General features: G+C 41.2%; 1 protein-coding gene across 1 annotated transcript in view; it reads left to right on the top strand.

Annotated features, from left to right (window-relative positions):
• Positions 1-15,098, top strand: part of FHIT (fragile histidine triad) — a 1,487,281-nt gene that overhangs the window by 483,928 nt on the left and 988,255 nt on the right. The window lies entirely within an intron of this gene.

Consider the following 15,098-nt stretch of genomic DNA (forward strand, 5'->3'; position numbering starts at 1 on the left):
AGTTACAATTCAAGATGAGATTTGAGTGGGGTACAGCCAAACGATATCAGGAGGGGGAACTTGCCTTTAGGTCATTTGAGGCCCTCCTGAATTTCTCCATATGTCAAGGCAGCACAAAATATTGGGGCCTTGATTTTAGACCTTATACTGCAACTATTTCTGAGAGGTAAGTCTTCTCAGAGGACTCAGAATTCAGCGGCCTCTTCTTGGTCCCCATTGCCTTTGACTACATTCATCCTATCCACTCCTGAAAACTCTTCCTCCATTGGCCTCCATCCCACAGTCCTGTCCAGGAAGGCATGAGTCAGATGGTACCTGAGTGAGACAACGTGCCTTTGATCCCATCTCTGTTGTCTACTAGTTGTATGGCTTTGACAACATACATTACCTCTCAGCCTTGGTTTTAATGAAATAGAGATAGTGCCTACATCATGACCTAGAAAAAGTTCCCAGTTTAGTGTCAGACTCATAGAGATCTCTATGTATCCCGTTAGGCATCTGTCGTGCTCCCAGTAATATTACTTTCAACAGCCCAAAGAGAAGCACTATTTATTGGCATTGCTGATTATGTAACCTTGAAAAATCACTTACCCTCTCTGAACCTTGGGCTCCACATTTGTTAATGGGGATGATATTATCAAGTTACAGGGTTGTTGTTGAAAACAACTAACACAGGACTTGTGTCATGAACACACATTGAATTGTCATTGATTCTGTTGCTCCTGTCACCCCAGCTAAAAGTAATCTTTGCCTTCTCTAAATACCTGTTTTGTTGCTTATAACACATTTATTTAATTTTTTATTTTCTTTCATATTGCCCTGTGCTGTGTTATATTTCAAAATGTTCTATCGTCACTAACTGCATTGAAAGTGCCTTGGAGTTGGGTATCAAGTATTGTATTTCTTTATTCATTCAGCAAAAATTTATTGGGCATTTTGCATCTCATGGTGTGCTAGGGGCTGGGGATACAAACATGATAAATACTTAGCCTCTGCCATCAGAAAGCTTGCACACTATCTAATTATGATTGAATACTACCCAGACTACTGTTGAGATAAGCTCAGTGAGAGCCCTGAGAAGGGATACCTGACTCAGCTCAGAATTCAGGATGGCATCCTGAGGAAGTAATGTCTAAACAGAACCAAGGAATGGCAGGAATTAGACAATTCCAGGCAGAGAGGGGCAGTGCTGCTAGATGAGGGAGGAAGGGCATTCAGTGCAGAGAGAATGCTCACATACACAGAGGGGAAGCAGAGCATGTTTTTTCGTGTGTGTGAATTGCAAGAACCAAAGAACTGTGAGCTTAGTTTTAAAGGAGAATTCACAGGAGATAAAACCAGTAAGGTAAGCTAAGGCTGAATCATGAAGGGTTTTTCAGTTCTTTCTACTGTTAATAGTGCCTGGTTATAGTGCCTACATCTGGTAGGGTCAATAAATGCATGTCTAGCTTTTATAAATAGTGACTGTACATGGTTCAATCTTGGAGCATTACTGTCAAGGAAACTCCTTTTGGCAAGAGAATAAAGTTTCGAAATAGCTGAACTCTTTTACTTGTATTTCTTATATACTAAAATGGAGAGCTATATATCTAATTCAGGCCACATTTATTAACAAAACAAATATACAAACAACCCTCAGCCTCTACCTAGTGGCATATCTTCACACTGATGTCTCTTCTTACACCCTACAAGTAAAACAGAAACAGAAAACGTTTTCTCTCCTCCACCAACTGACACCCTCTGGCCCCTCCTTGTGCTTTCCTCACATTCCCTCCGTACCCTTGCTCCATCCCTCCCCTCTTACTCTCTCTTCCTTTCTCCATTTCCACAAAAGTCCAGTGTGACTGATTGGCAGACACTGAGCTTTTCTCAGGTGACTGTAGGTTAATAATGATCGTCCGAACACATGTAAGGAATGAATGAAGCATTGTGTGGTGGAACCAAAGGCCGCTGCTGTCACTCCTGAAGCCCTGTGTGTGGTAATTGGGTCTACCTCAGAAACTTATCCTTTCATTTTCAAAATAAATGTGGTCACCCAGCATTATGTTTCCCACCCCACCTTCTTCCATTATCTCTCCCAGATCTTGAATCACAAACTTCTGGAAAGCCATGTGAATAATTTAGATCCTTTTATTACTCATTACTTAACTCCCTCTGGGGGAAATGAAGAGAAACATTTGTCTTTTGCTGCTTACTCTCCCGTGGACTGAGACCATGTCAGCTTCAGGCGATAACAAAGATCGATGACCACAGGAGCTGTCACTGCTGAACAGTTGATTGACCCAGAGTTTTGATTAACCAAAATATTGTTTTAAAAAATCAGGTGCAGTGCTAATGACACTAGAGTAGAAATTCAACATTTTACCCACTTTGACTGAAAACTTGCTTGTTATCATCCATCTTGTCAATGCTGAATGGTGAGCATTTTCTTCCCTGCCTATTTAATGGGTTTCCTGTGGAGTCTTACACAGGAATTTGTCAATTCAAGTATAGAGCTATGATCACTCGGAGTACGTGGTAGTACCATGCTGCTGGGGATGAGGGAGTACAGACGCATTCAGATCCTTTTTAGTTTGGTCTTTCTAAATGTCTTTACTCAGCTTCAAAGAATCAGGAATTATAGTTAGTACCACTCTTGGGCCATTGTATGACTCTGGTACATTGGGTTGGTACTAGAGTAAATATTGTTAGACTACGTCAATATGACTACATCACCTGTAGCACCATACCATCCAAGTCCAGATTACCATCCCCTCCTAGACACCTGTGACCTACGAGATCTAGACTACCTGGTCTACCTGAATCTATCTGGATCTACTCTGTATCTCCCCAAAATGCCAACTCTAATCTATTTTTTTCAAAGCATAAATCTGACCACAGCAACTACCACCATTATGCCCTGCTTAAACGTCTTTAAATGGCTTTATGTTGCTGGAAATCTTTGAAGTGTTCCACAAAGCCTTGCACGGTCCCTACCAATTCTCCATCTTCATCACTTTATTCCTTGCATTCTCCACGCCAGTATCACTGGACTTTATTCAGTCCTTATGTTCACTGCTCAGCCTCACTGCAAGGCCTTTGTGTGTTTGATTCCCACTGCCTATGATGCTTTTCCCCTGGCTTTAAATGTCAGCTCAAGTACTGTTTCTTCTGAGACAAATTATCTGCCACCCATATCTAGACTAAATCTTTGTAATAGATCCTCCTAGTACCAAAATACTTCTTATACACCTTTCAGAGGGTTCGTTTTATATTTGTGAGATCTTTTTATTAGTAGCTTCCTTTTCTCTGGACTTGCTTTTTCCCCCCTTTTTGTGGAGAATGGGGTCTCACTATATTGCCCAGGCAGGTCTCAAACTCCTGGGCTCATGCTGTCCTCCTGCCTCTGCCTCCCTAAAAGCTGGAATTACAGGTGCGAGCCACTGCGCCCAGCCCCTCTGGACTTCTTAAGAACAGGGACTGTGGTTGTTTTGACTCACCTTGATATCCCCATCACTCAGCACAATGCTTGGTGCTTAAAAGGTACTTAATAAATATGGATTACATGATTGGCTGAATAAATAAATTCAATACAAGTTTAATCAGAAGATGGGCCTTACCTTGTCATTGAAGGATTTATCTAGTTAAGAATTCCAGATGAATCTCTATCAGAACAGCCAACGGAGAAAATGTATTCAGATGCAGGAAGGCTAGAAGGCAGCCTGTAGCAGCAACTGCACCCATTTCACTCTGTATTGGGTCAGGCAAGTCTTCATTAACAACGGTGCACCATTGATGGTAATGGTTTTGGTTAGATGTGGGAACAATCTCTCTGGGACTGCAGGAAGGTTGTTCCACTGTTACAGGGCTCACAACTATAAAGTGTAAATTATTCTCTCCTGTTTCCCTGTTTTTGAGGGACTTATCATGGATCCCCTATTAGAACAAAGTTGTGGACACTTACTAGCAAGTTGTGTATAAATGGGCTTTCGTTGTTTTCACTGATCCATCCCAATTAGTTCCCCTACTTGTCTGCATGCTATCTGCCTAAGGAAACATGAAATATCTTATTTGCAAGGAGAGGTGGAGTTCTTGTGCTTATGTTTGTTTGTTTTTTTTTCTTTTTTCTTTTTCTTCTTTTTTTTTTTTTACATTACTTCCAATTTGCAAAGGAGAGAAGTAAACAGTTTGCACAGGGGAAATGCATGTTTTTGGTCAACAGCCTGCTATGGAATGCAAGAGAGAGGAGCTTTAGTAGGCATTGAAATAGTAACTTTTGTGGTCTCAGGTCAGAGCATCTCTCTGTGTCTCTAGGCAGATTTGGTTTAAGGCCAAAACAAATAGCCCCCCTTCCTTGGGTTCTGACCCCTTGGGGCAGAAAAGGGAACTAGGCTAGCCCAGCTGCCACTGCAGGGGAAGTCATTGTTCTCTCCAACCTTCTGGGAGCTCCAAATAATTAACTGTGCAAAGAGCAAGTTGGAATCAGAATTCTCCTCCAGGGTTTTCTGTGTCCAGCCAAACAAAGCAAGCTGAACTGACAGACAAATAAACCCGGTGAAAAAGAACCAGTGCTGAGTCTCCTTTCTCCTTCCTTGCTTCAGTTCTGGTCCCCTGAACCTGTGTCCTCAGCTGCCTCATCTCTCTTAATTCCTCCAGGCCCCTCATCATGTGTAGCCAGAGGGAGTTTTTTCTTAATGAGAAGAGCCAGCAGGCCACTCTCCAGCGGAAGGTTGTTGCTTTGGGACTTAGAAGGCTTGGCATGTGGACAAAAATCTCCCTTCCTCTCAGAATTTCTGATGTTTTCAAAGAGAAGCCAGAAATCTGGACTTTGGTGTGAAGTCATCCAATTTTAAAATGTTTGCTCTATGTTTTGTGTTTCTACACAAGGTGCAGGCCAAACAAAACACATTTTTCCTACCTCTGAACTAGACCATAAACTTCCTGAAGGTGCAGATTGTGTTGATCTTGTTTGCTCTCGTATTATCCAGGACCTAGCACAGTACTTGCTGCATAATAGCAGTTCAACATCTATTGACCTGCATCCCTAGGAGACTCACTATGCTGTCATTCCCTTGATATTAATGACAATAAAATACAACAATAATTAGATCAACTGCTTTTTACTGAGCACATGTTAAGTGCTTTATATATAACTTGATCTGCATTATCACCTTAGAAGCTGTGTGTTCTCATTTTGCAAGTAGAGAAAGCAGCTCAGAGCCTCAAAATGTGACCCCAGCCAGTTGCCCAGCTGCAGTGTAGATTCTGATTCAAGCAGCACTGTCTCTGAAGCCAGGGTTTGCAATCCTAATGCCACAGTGCCTCACACTCTGTTCTGCTGATTCCTGCCAGAGGGAGCAAGGGCGAACCCTGCTAGCCTTAGCTCTTCCAAAAGGAAGAATCAAGCCTGGGTGTTGTCACGTTGCCTTCAGGGCAGACCTTTGAAAGGATGAATATGATCAGTAGATATTCTTTTCCTTCTGCATAGCATTGAAAAACGTTCCTACTTTTCCATCTCCATCTCTTTATGAAGAACTACTCTGCAGGGGACTTCGGTAAGTTGTGATTGTCATGGTATACTGTTATTTGACATCCTTAAGGATATCAACAGTCCATATTTAGGCATCTCCCGAGGACTCGGGGGCAGTTTGAGCTGAGGTTCAGAGTCATTGTTTGGTGTCTTTAACTAAAAGCAAAAGTGGTGACTCATTACCAACTGAGAATACTGTCAAACGCATGGGTTCCTAAAAGCAGAATGCTGCTTGTAACCTGCTGGTCATGAAATACATTTTTTCTTGTGGTGCAAATACTTTATTACAGGTATTGAAGTGTTAGAACATTATTCCATGAGAGACACAAAAGCCTAATTTTACAAAGTGGGGTAGCTCTCTACAATAGCTACCATTTGATGGACTTATATTTGTTAATGATCTCAGCTATTGGGAGAGACTTAATCAGGAGAAATGGACGACAGGAATGAAGAATATAGACCTTCAGAAAAACGGAATTACATGCTCTTTCCTTGCTTCCTATGTGGGCAATATCTCAATGTCTCTCGATTTTCCCAGGCTGTCATCCTGGTGTGAAGCCCATTTATTCTTTCGCTAAATTTTTCTCTGATAGAGGAAGGTTTTGCAAGCTGGACTATTGGAAGTGGAAAGTAGCTTTTTAAGGAAATTCATTGTAATTAGCATCAATAATTTGACTTACTGAGGCATCATTTAAGAATTTTGCACTCGTTCCCTCATTTGGTCCTTTCTAAGACCTTGTGACACTCCCCTACTTCCCCCCAATATTACAGATGAGGAAACAAGCTCAGAGTGCCCCAAATCACACAGCTGATAAGTAGCAATGTCTGACTATTGTTTCAAGTACTGTTCCTGCCTCAGAATATCTTGGGAAACTTCTAAACATTAAGCAAAGCTTCCTGAGTTGCAATCTTCTGACCTGCTGTCTCAACTGGAGGGGTGCCTGGGAATCTATTTTTCAAAAGTCCCCCAGGTCACTGTGATGTACAGTCAGACTTGGAAACGTTGCCATATATTATACCATACATTATACCACATCCTTTGAAATAAATCAAAGTGCAGATTCAGTTTGGAGATTTCAATGGTTGCTTTTTCTGGTTCAACACAGCCATCCCCGCTTCTGCCTGGGGGCTACAGAAAGTGCTTTTCAAAGGAGGTACATTTCGCTAGATCCTAATGAATGGATAAGAAGGAGAAAAAGAAAGGGCATTTCAGGCAAAAGTGACCACAGGCAAACGTCATAGAGTTGAAAGTGGACTTGAAGTGCCTGGGGGATGTTACAAAGTCAATATACCTGGGCAGATAGTGACAGATGTAAAGTATGTATTATCAGTTGAGTCCGAGGGGAGTCTGTCTTGGGGTGTCCCAGCAGAATTGGCTTCAGCTGTGGAGTACAAAACACCTCTCTCATTGGTCAGTTTCTTTGGCAGCCTGCTTCAGGGCATCCTTACCTGTGTGCTTCTGCCGGACCACTTGCTGAAGATGATCAGGCAACATGCTGACAGCTCAGATAGGGTTCCTGTCTACAAATTCCTTAAACTCAACTGCAATAGCGTCAGATCCACTGTCAAAAGTGATAGTGGATGAGAAATAACTTGGCACAACACAGTAGGTGGTGAAACAGAGGTTTGAGGTGAAATTAGGAACTCTTTAGCTCTTTTGAGGAACTGGCTATAAATCAGAAGGTTTTCCTCCCACCCCAGAATGCTCTTGCAAAAACATGCGGATTCTTGAAGGGAGGAGGTTTGTTCATTTTCTGTTAAAAAGTATGTGACTTTGATAGTTTAGACCCAGCAACTTGTCTTTTCCCATTAATTCTAGGCTACCAAAGTATATATGTCCCTGGACGTCTTTCCTGGTTTAATACTGATAGAGGAGTATAGTGAATGCTTCTGTGGTGGTAAGATGGGAAGGCCACAGAGCCAGGAACTGTTTGCCTCAAAACAAAAAACAAAACAAAACAAAAACCCACTTAGAATGTTACTCCTAGGAGTTGGCTGATGGTGACTAAACTCATCAACATAACCCCAAGTGGCCCAAATGGCCATTTTAAGCACTATCTCTATTCAGTTTCCAGGGTACCTGAGTTTGAATTGCCTTTAGTCTCATTTACAAAAGCTTTGTCCTCATTTCCTTAGAAGGTATTTTGCTGGCCAAGGACTGGTTTAAGAGAACAACCCTGGTGGAGGCAGGAATGAGAAATTTCAATTGGGGAAAATAAAAGATGTTCTAGAGATGGATGATGGTAATGGTTGCAAAATAATGTGAATGTACCTAATGCCACTGAACTGTAGACTTAAAGATGATTGAATTGGCACATTTTATATGACATGTATTTTACTACAATAAAAAAGATCATAATAAAATAGAGGCAGCAATATCAATAACAATGATAACAGCTTTTGTTCTTACAGTTTTTGCTCTGTGGGAGGCATTGTGTTCAGCACTTTACATAAATTATTTAACCCTTTTAACAAATCTGTGAGGTAGGTACAATGATTATCTCCTTTTCATAGAGAAGGACTTGAGGATTGAAGGGGTTAATGAATTGCCAAGGGTCACATAACAAGGAAATGGCAGAATCCAGATTTAAAACCAGGCAGTTTCATTCCAGAGCTCTCTCTTTTGGCTTATGCTCTTAGGCTAAACCACCTCGTAAGATTGTCCTTTGAGTCTGAGACTCCCTGCACCCAGCAATAAACCACTGCAGCAAACCTCTAAAATGAGTCAAAATTACCAAAAATTCACCTTATGAAATGTCAGCAACTTTGATACACGTAGTGTTATTTTAACAGCAAAGAGATATGCTCTGATCCTTGCCTGTCTTTACAGTTCACCTTTCTAATCAGATAGAAGGATATTCTATTATCTATTGGAAAGATGGTTATGGGAACATTTCTCTTTTCTTTGATGTGGAGTGTAAAATGCCACTTTCCACTTAAACTTGTGAGCTTCTCAGGAGCAGGAACAGTATCTTGCTACATAGCAGATAATAGGTGCTCAGTAAAATTTTTGTCTTAGTGAATTTCCAGTGATATTGAAGGTACCTGTGTAAGTTTTCCTAATAATTAGGAGGCACTCTCTGGGTATATGGCTCATTGATTTAGATCCTGGAATGTATCTTCTGAAGGACACCTTAGAGATTCTCAACTGGGAATAATTTTGGCTCGTGGGAGACATTTGGCAATGTCTGGAGACTTTTTGGTTGTTATAATTGAGGGAATATGTGTGCTACTATCATCTTGTAGGTAGAGGCCAGGGATGAACATCCTACAATGCACAGGACAGCCTCCACAATAAAGAATTATCCCACCTCAAATGTCAATGGTGTTGATGAAACAGGAGAATTCCCCGGCCCATGGGGCATGCGACAGGGGTGTGGCTCTCTGTTCAACCACCATGAGCTCAAACCCCTTGTGGGTTTGGGAGAGGGAGTACACAGATGGGCAGGTGCAGGAGCAAGAGCAAGTGCTTTGGGCTCCAGCCCCATCGTAGTGTCTAGGGGTGGGTGCCTGTGGCCATAGTGTTACAATGCTCTTTTAGCTCTGCCATCCACAGATAGCTTAAGTGTTAACTAGCTCAGTGCTCCCTCTGCCTTTCTGCAAGGGCAGAGGGCCAGTGTGACAGCTTTCTGTATCCCGAGCTCTTGTCCAGCATCCTAAAAGAATTGGGTCACACACAGGCTTGAAGGATGAATGCAGGGGTTTTATTGCGTGGTGGAAGTGGCTTTCAGTGGGATTGATGGGGAGCTGGCTGGGGGATGGAATGGGAAGATGATCTTCCCCTGGAGTTTTGACTGTTCAATGGCCAAACTCCTCTCCAACTGCCCCCAGCTGAGTTCCTCTCAGCATTCAGACATTCCTTCTTTTCTCTCTTTCTCTGTTGCACTATTTGTCTGCTTTTCTCCTCTTCTTGTCTGCTCCTGGAGCCTGGGGTTCGGAATTTGTATGGGTACAGGATAAGGGAGTGTGGTATGCCAGAAGGCAACCATTTGGGTGCAAAACCAGAAATGCCTGTTCCCACTTAGGACTGTAGGTCTCCAGGCTTAAGGGTGGGGCCTTTGCTGGGGAACCATCCTCTTCTACCCAGTATTTCCTTGTCTTCTGTCCGTATCACTGGGGAGAGAAATTCTGCTTTAGAGGTCTTATTCTCTCATTCATTCGTTTCACATGTGTTTATTATCTGCATCCACTTGGTCAGATGAGCAAGACTGCTTGTCCATGACCACACAGCTAGGTGGTACAGATCAAGAACTTGAACCAGTATCTCTGGGATGGCTCTGCTTCAAATGCATCAAGGTGGCCTCTGACAGCCTGTTACTGATTCAAATGCCATCCTTGTGGTCATGGTAAAGCAGGTCCTTCTGAGACAGATAGGACTCTGAGCCCGTGCTTGGTACCTGGAGCTGATGGAAAGGGCAGTGATCTAAGACGGCTTGTTTATGCTGCAGAAAGTCCCTCGGCTTGGACTCCCTGAGCTCTTGCTCATTCTGCTGAGGCAGGGACCATTGTAGCCTCCTGTGTATACTACATTCCGTTGCTGGGCCAGTCACTCTTCGCTGAACTGTAACACTATCTCATCCACCTTGTTTTCACAGGGCCCTGTAAGCCATATTATGGACTTTGTTGAAAGAATTATCATGTTCGCACAGCTCTGTGTTTGCAGTAGGCTTAGGACTCTTCAGATTTGAGCACTGGCGGTCTTTCATGCGATCTGCTTTTCAACACACATCACATGTTCTCCTCCTCCCTTTCCTTTCCCCGCCTGACTCCTTGCTGCCTTCTGATTATGGTCTGCCTCAGTATGCAGAGTCCCACAGTCGAGCTTAACAGGTGCTCAACAATTCGCAAGGTGCTAGAGTTGATGGATTTTAATCAGGTGAGTGCAGTTTAATGCAAATGCTCTTTTAGCTGAGGTTCATAAATTATGCTCAATATTATGGTCCCAAATATTAGTTCAATGCTCATGACTTATGTAAATGGCTTTGCTTTGGGGTTAGGTTAGGGGAAAATCAATAAAAACCAGCTGGAAATGGAGAAAGGAACTGTGTGCTTACATTCCATTGTGATGTAACCCCGCTGTCACCCCACAACACCTCATACTTATCCTTTTTGTTTTTTTGCCAGCTCACTTTTCTCCCCCACATTTAAGGCTTCACAGAGAGGTGAAAAGCCACCCTGGTTCCTCCATCTATTAAACGGGAAATGCATATGAACAAATAGAAGAATTGCACCATATAATACAGCTGAAATACAATGTTATCATCCTTCCACTCTGAGCATTTCTCAGGATGGTTTATGTCTCAGCAGTTAATGGCTTGCTATTGTTGGTGTACCAACACAATGCTATTAGCAACACAGAATTCTCAGGCTTTCTGTTTAGACTATCTTCATGTAGGCTAGCCAGAATTTAGATATTTGTAAACGGAATTTGAACGGTGGCCTTTCTTCACAATATAAAATTCAGATAAGTGTAACTGGTCATGGCCCAACTCTCGTTTATTAATTAAGGCTTTATAATATGGCACCATTTTTGGAAGCTGCAGCTTATGCAAAGATGAATACTAATTACATTCTGCATTTTCTGTAATAATGGGGCAGTGTTTTGGACAATGCAGTTTATCCAGACAATGCATCCGGCTCATAATGTAGTTTATTAACAAGGAGGCTCTGAATGTTTAATGGGAGACTGATACAGCTGTGAAAGGGTGGCGTAAATAATATTCCTGGCCAGGCTGGGGCAGTGACAACATGTTGCATGCTGTTAACCTCCAGAGGTCTCCAAATAGCTTTTATATATGCCTGCTATATATTTGTTGACCATTGCTGGATATAAAGGAAGCTAAGTGATCTGGGAAAATCTATTTGGTAATTTTCTTTTTCCATTCTCTTAGCACTTGCTGAGGCTTTAAAAACAATAGGTCTTTGCGTTTGTGTGGATTGTTTTTCCCTAGGCTCCTCCAAGAGTGGTCACTTTAATATTGTTATCATTATGGATTTCTTATAATGGTCATGTGAGAGAATCAGAATAGGCTACCATTTTTTTTCTATAAGATATTTTTCTTATTGAAATAATTCACATACCACAATGTTTATCCTCTCATAATGTGAAACTTTGTGGTTTTAGTATAAATACAAAGTTGAGTAGCCATTACCACTATCTAATTCCAGAACATTTTCATCACTCTGAAAGGAAACCCCTAGCCATTAGCAGTCACTGTCCTTCCTCTCCCGCTATGTCCTGGTGACTGCCGATCTATTTGCTGTCTCTGTGAATTTGCCTATACTGGACACTTCACATAAATGGAATTGTATGATGTGTGGTCTTTTGTGACTAGCTTCTCTCACATAGCATAATGTTTTCAAGACTCATCCGCGTGTGAGATGTAACAGAACGTCATTTCTTTTTATTGCCAAATGATGCCCATTATGTGGATATGCCACATTTTGTTTATCCATTCATTAGTAAATGGAAATTTAAGGTTTTTTTCCCCACATTTTGGCTGTTAAGATTAATGTGGTTATGGACTTTTGTATTTGTGTGTGTGTGTGTGTGTATTTGTATATTTATTTCCTCAGGGGTATATACGTAGGAGTAGAATTGCTGGGTTACATGGTAACTCTATGTTTAACTTTTTAAGGAACTGCCAGATGCTTTTTGAAGCACCATTTTATATTCCCACTTGCCAATATGAGACTTCAAATTTCTCCACAGCCTAGAAAACACTTGTTATTGCCTATCTTTTTGATCATAGCCATTCTAGTGAGTGTGAAGTGGTATCATTGAAGAGCTGATTTGCATTTCCTTCTTGACTAATGATGTTCAATATCTTTTCATGTGATTATAGGCCATTTGTATTTCTTCTTTGTGAGCTACCATTTTAATCTCCATTTTATAAATGAGGAAACAATGACACTGAGAGGAAACAAGACTTATTACCTGCAAGAGGTAATAGCCCATCAGTATTGGAATTTAAGTTCTCTCACTTAGCTATGCAAAAGCATAGACATTGAGTACCTAGTAATAAAATAAGCTGTAAGCGATTTGCATTTAGTCTTAACTTTTTTATTTGCAAATGACAGAAACGCAGCTCTAACTGTGGCTTAATGAAAGTAAGAAGATTTTGGTTTGCCTCTCTATAAAGTTAAGAGATTTTGCCTCCAGAATGATTGGATGCAGCTTCTCAAGGATGGCATCAGAAATATGTCTCTATCATCTCTTAGTTCTCTTTCAGTTGGGTTGGTGTCATGCATAGGCACGGTCTCACTTTGTAGCGGTTAGATGGTCACTAGAAGCTCAGAGTTTTTGTCTTACCAGCTCAGAATGCCAGCAATTTTTTTTTTAAATTATTCCCTTTCTCAATACTTCCTTCCATAGTTCTCAAATCTTAGCATTGAGTAGTATTGGACTGACTTGGATTAATGATTGGTTCCCTGAGTCATTGATCGGTGAAATATATTGATTGGTCATTTGCTCATTCTCAGTAGGGAGTGAAGTTAGCTCCATCTACACCATCTGGAGTGAGAGCTGGAGAAGGGGATTCCCCAGAGGAAAGTGAGGATGATGGTACCAGCACCATGAGGAATGCATGCTAGGGCAAGTGAAACTCATAGATGTCCACTGTGTTATGTAGTTTTTTCCTTGGGCCTTGATCATTTATCATTTACTGGTTTCTTGTTGTCTGTAAATTTAGAAAAGATACAGGCTCTCTGAAAAGTAATTTTTGGTCTCTTACAAGTGAAGGATTAATCAACCAATCCATGTTTATTTTCTCCAGTACTGAGAGATCATTTGTTTTAATACATGCAAATAAGGTTTCTTATAGCTAAAGGTAATTGGCTTTTCATTGTAATTCTTAATGCTGGTCATTTTGTGTCTGAGTTGTTCCTAATTGCTTTGGCTCAGAGTTTGAGAAATAAAATAGCCCCTTGACTAAAACTATAACTACAATTATAACAATTTATTTATTTAAATCAGCAATCCCTGCAAAGTCATGTACAGTTTGTATATTTCAGTAGGTTTTACAAGGTGCAACAAAAGCAGCCTCATCACATAGCAAATCTTTCTTACAGGATTAAAACTTACTGGGTAAGGCAAGTCTGGCATAGTCATTAAAGTGGAAATTTTGTTTCTCCTTGACTGGTCAACTTTAGAGACAACTTTTCCCATTCTAAGTTATCTATCCTCTAAAATATACAGAGATTGAGGCCAGGTGGGATGGCTCACACCTGTAATCCCAGCACTTTGGGAGGCCAAGGTGAGTGGATTGCTTGAGCTCAGAAGTTTGAGACCTTGATAACATGGCGAGATGCCGGTGGTGCCACACCCGTGGTCCCAGCTTCTTCGGGGCTGAGGTGAGAGGATCTCTTGAGCCTGGGAGGCAGAGGTTGCAGTAAGCTGTGTTGGTACCACTGCACTCCAGCCTGGCCAACAAAGCAAGACCATGTCTCAAAACAATAAATACATTAAAATAAAATATAGAGAGACTGAGATGCAGCAGCAGTTGTATATTGTTCTCTGGCTTTTTAATAATAAATTGTATGTGTACCTTCATGTAATAGGATCTTCAGCTCACATGCCAACTCTATTTCTTAGTAGAAATAAACAAGGTGGACACGATACATCTAGGATACGATGTTAAAATGGTTTCTAAGGTTGCATTCAGCCTTAGAAGAAAGGAGTGTTGTGATCACTTAATGATGTCTGTCACAGGCCTAGGAGAGTGAAACGATGGCACCTGCAGTGTATATTTTCCATCCCTGCTTATGTCTTAAAAGGAAGTCCCAATGCTGAAAGTTTGCAGAATTGGGACAGATGATTTGATACTGCAGACCAACAGATGGCTTCTCCTTTCATTGTTCAGATAAAGTGTTTTGTGTTGCCTGTCCAGCTAAGTGTTTTAATCCCCAAGATTACCTTAACTATGGAGACTTAACTTAGACTTAATATTTTGACCCAGAAATGCATCAAGTATAGAATAAAAACTTCTATCCTAGCAAGACTAGGCATATAAAATATTTATTCAAAGTATACATGTACTGCCTGCTGGGTGTGCAACATTCTGCTAAGAGAATGTGAAGGTGGCAGGAGACCAAGGGTCCTCGGCATTAGAAATTTATAGTCTAGGTGTAATTAGAGAAAGAGATAAAGGTCTCACCAATGGACCACAGAGCACACCTATTAAAGGCTAAAGGAGTAAAACAGTTTGGTAATGAGAAATGAAGGATAGAGTGATCTAGGGAAAATTCTATGGAGAAATAGTTTCTTCAGCAATGTCTGAAAGGAAGTGATGGGCATGGGTTGGTGGAAAGGATGGTTGGTTGAGGTGGGAGTAGTGGTGAAAAAGACTAAAAGCTACTGACCAAGGAATGACATAACCCAGAGGACTCAATCCATCAGCTCACTGGCCTGAAAATAAAACAAAACAAAAACTACACAAACGAAAACCAGATGTGTGCTACACAGGAATATAGAAATAAAATACATTGGAACAATAAAAGATTTCCAGCAAAAATTAGAAAATACTAGAAAATCTGGAAGTTTCACATAAAATGCAGGTTTTCTTACTTTTCTATAGTAACCAAAAGATCT

The sequence above is a fragment of the Colobus angolensis genome, unplaced genomic scaffold (genome assembly GCF_000951035.1).
Source record: "Colobus angolensis palliatus isolate OR3802 unplaced genomic scaffold, Cang.pa_1.0 Scaffold26, whole genome shotgun sequence".
Taxonomy (NCBI): domain Eukaryota; kingdom Metazoa; phylum Chordata; class Mammalia; order Primates; family Cercopithecidae; genus Colobus; species Colobus angolensis.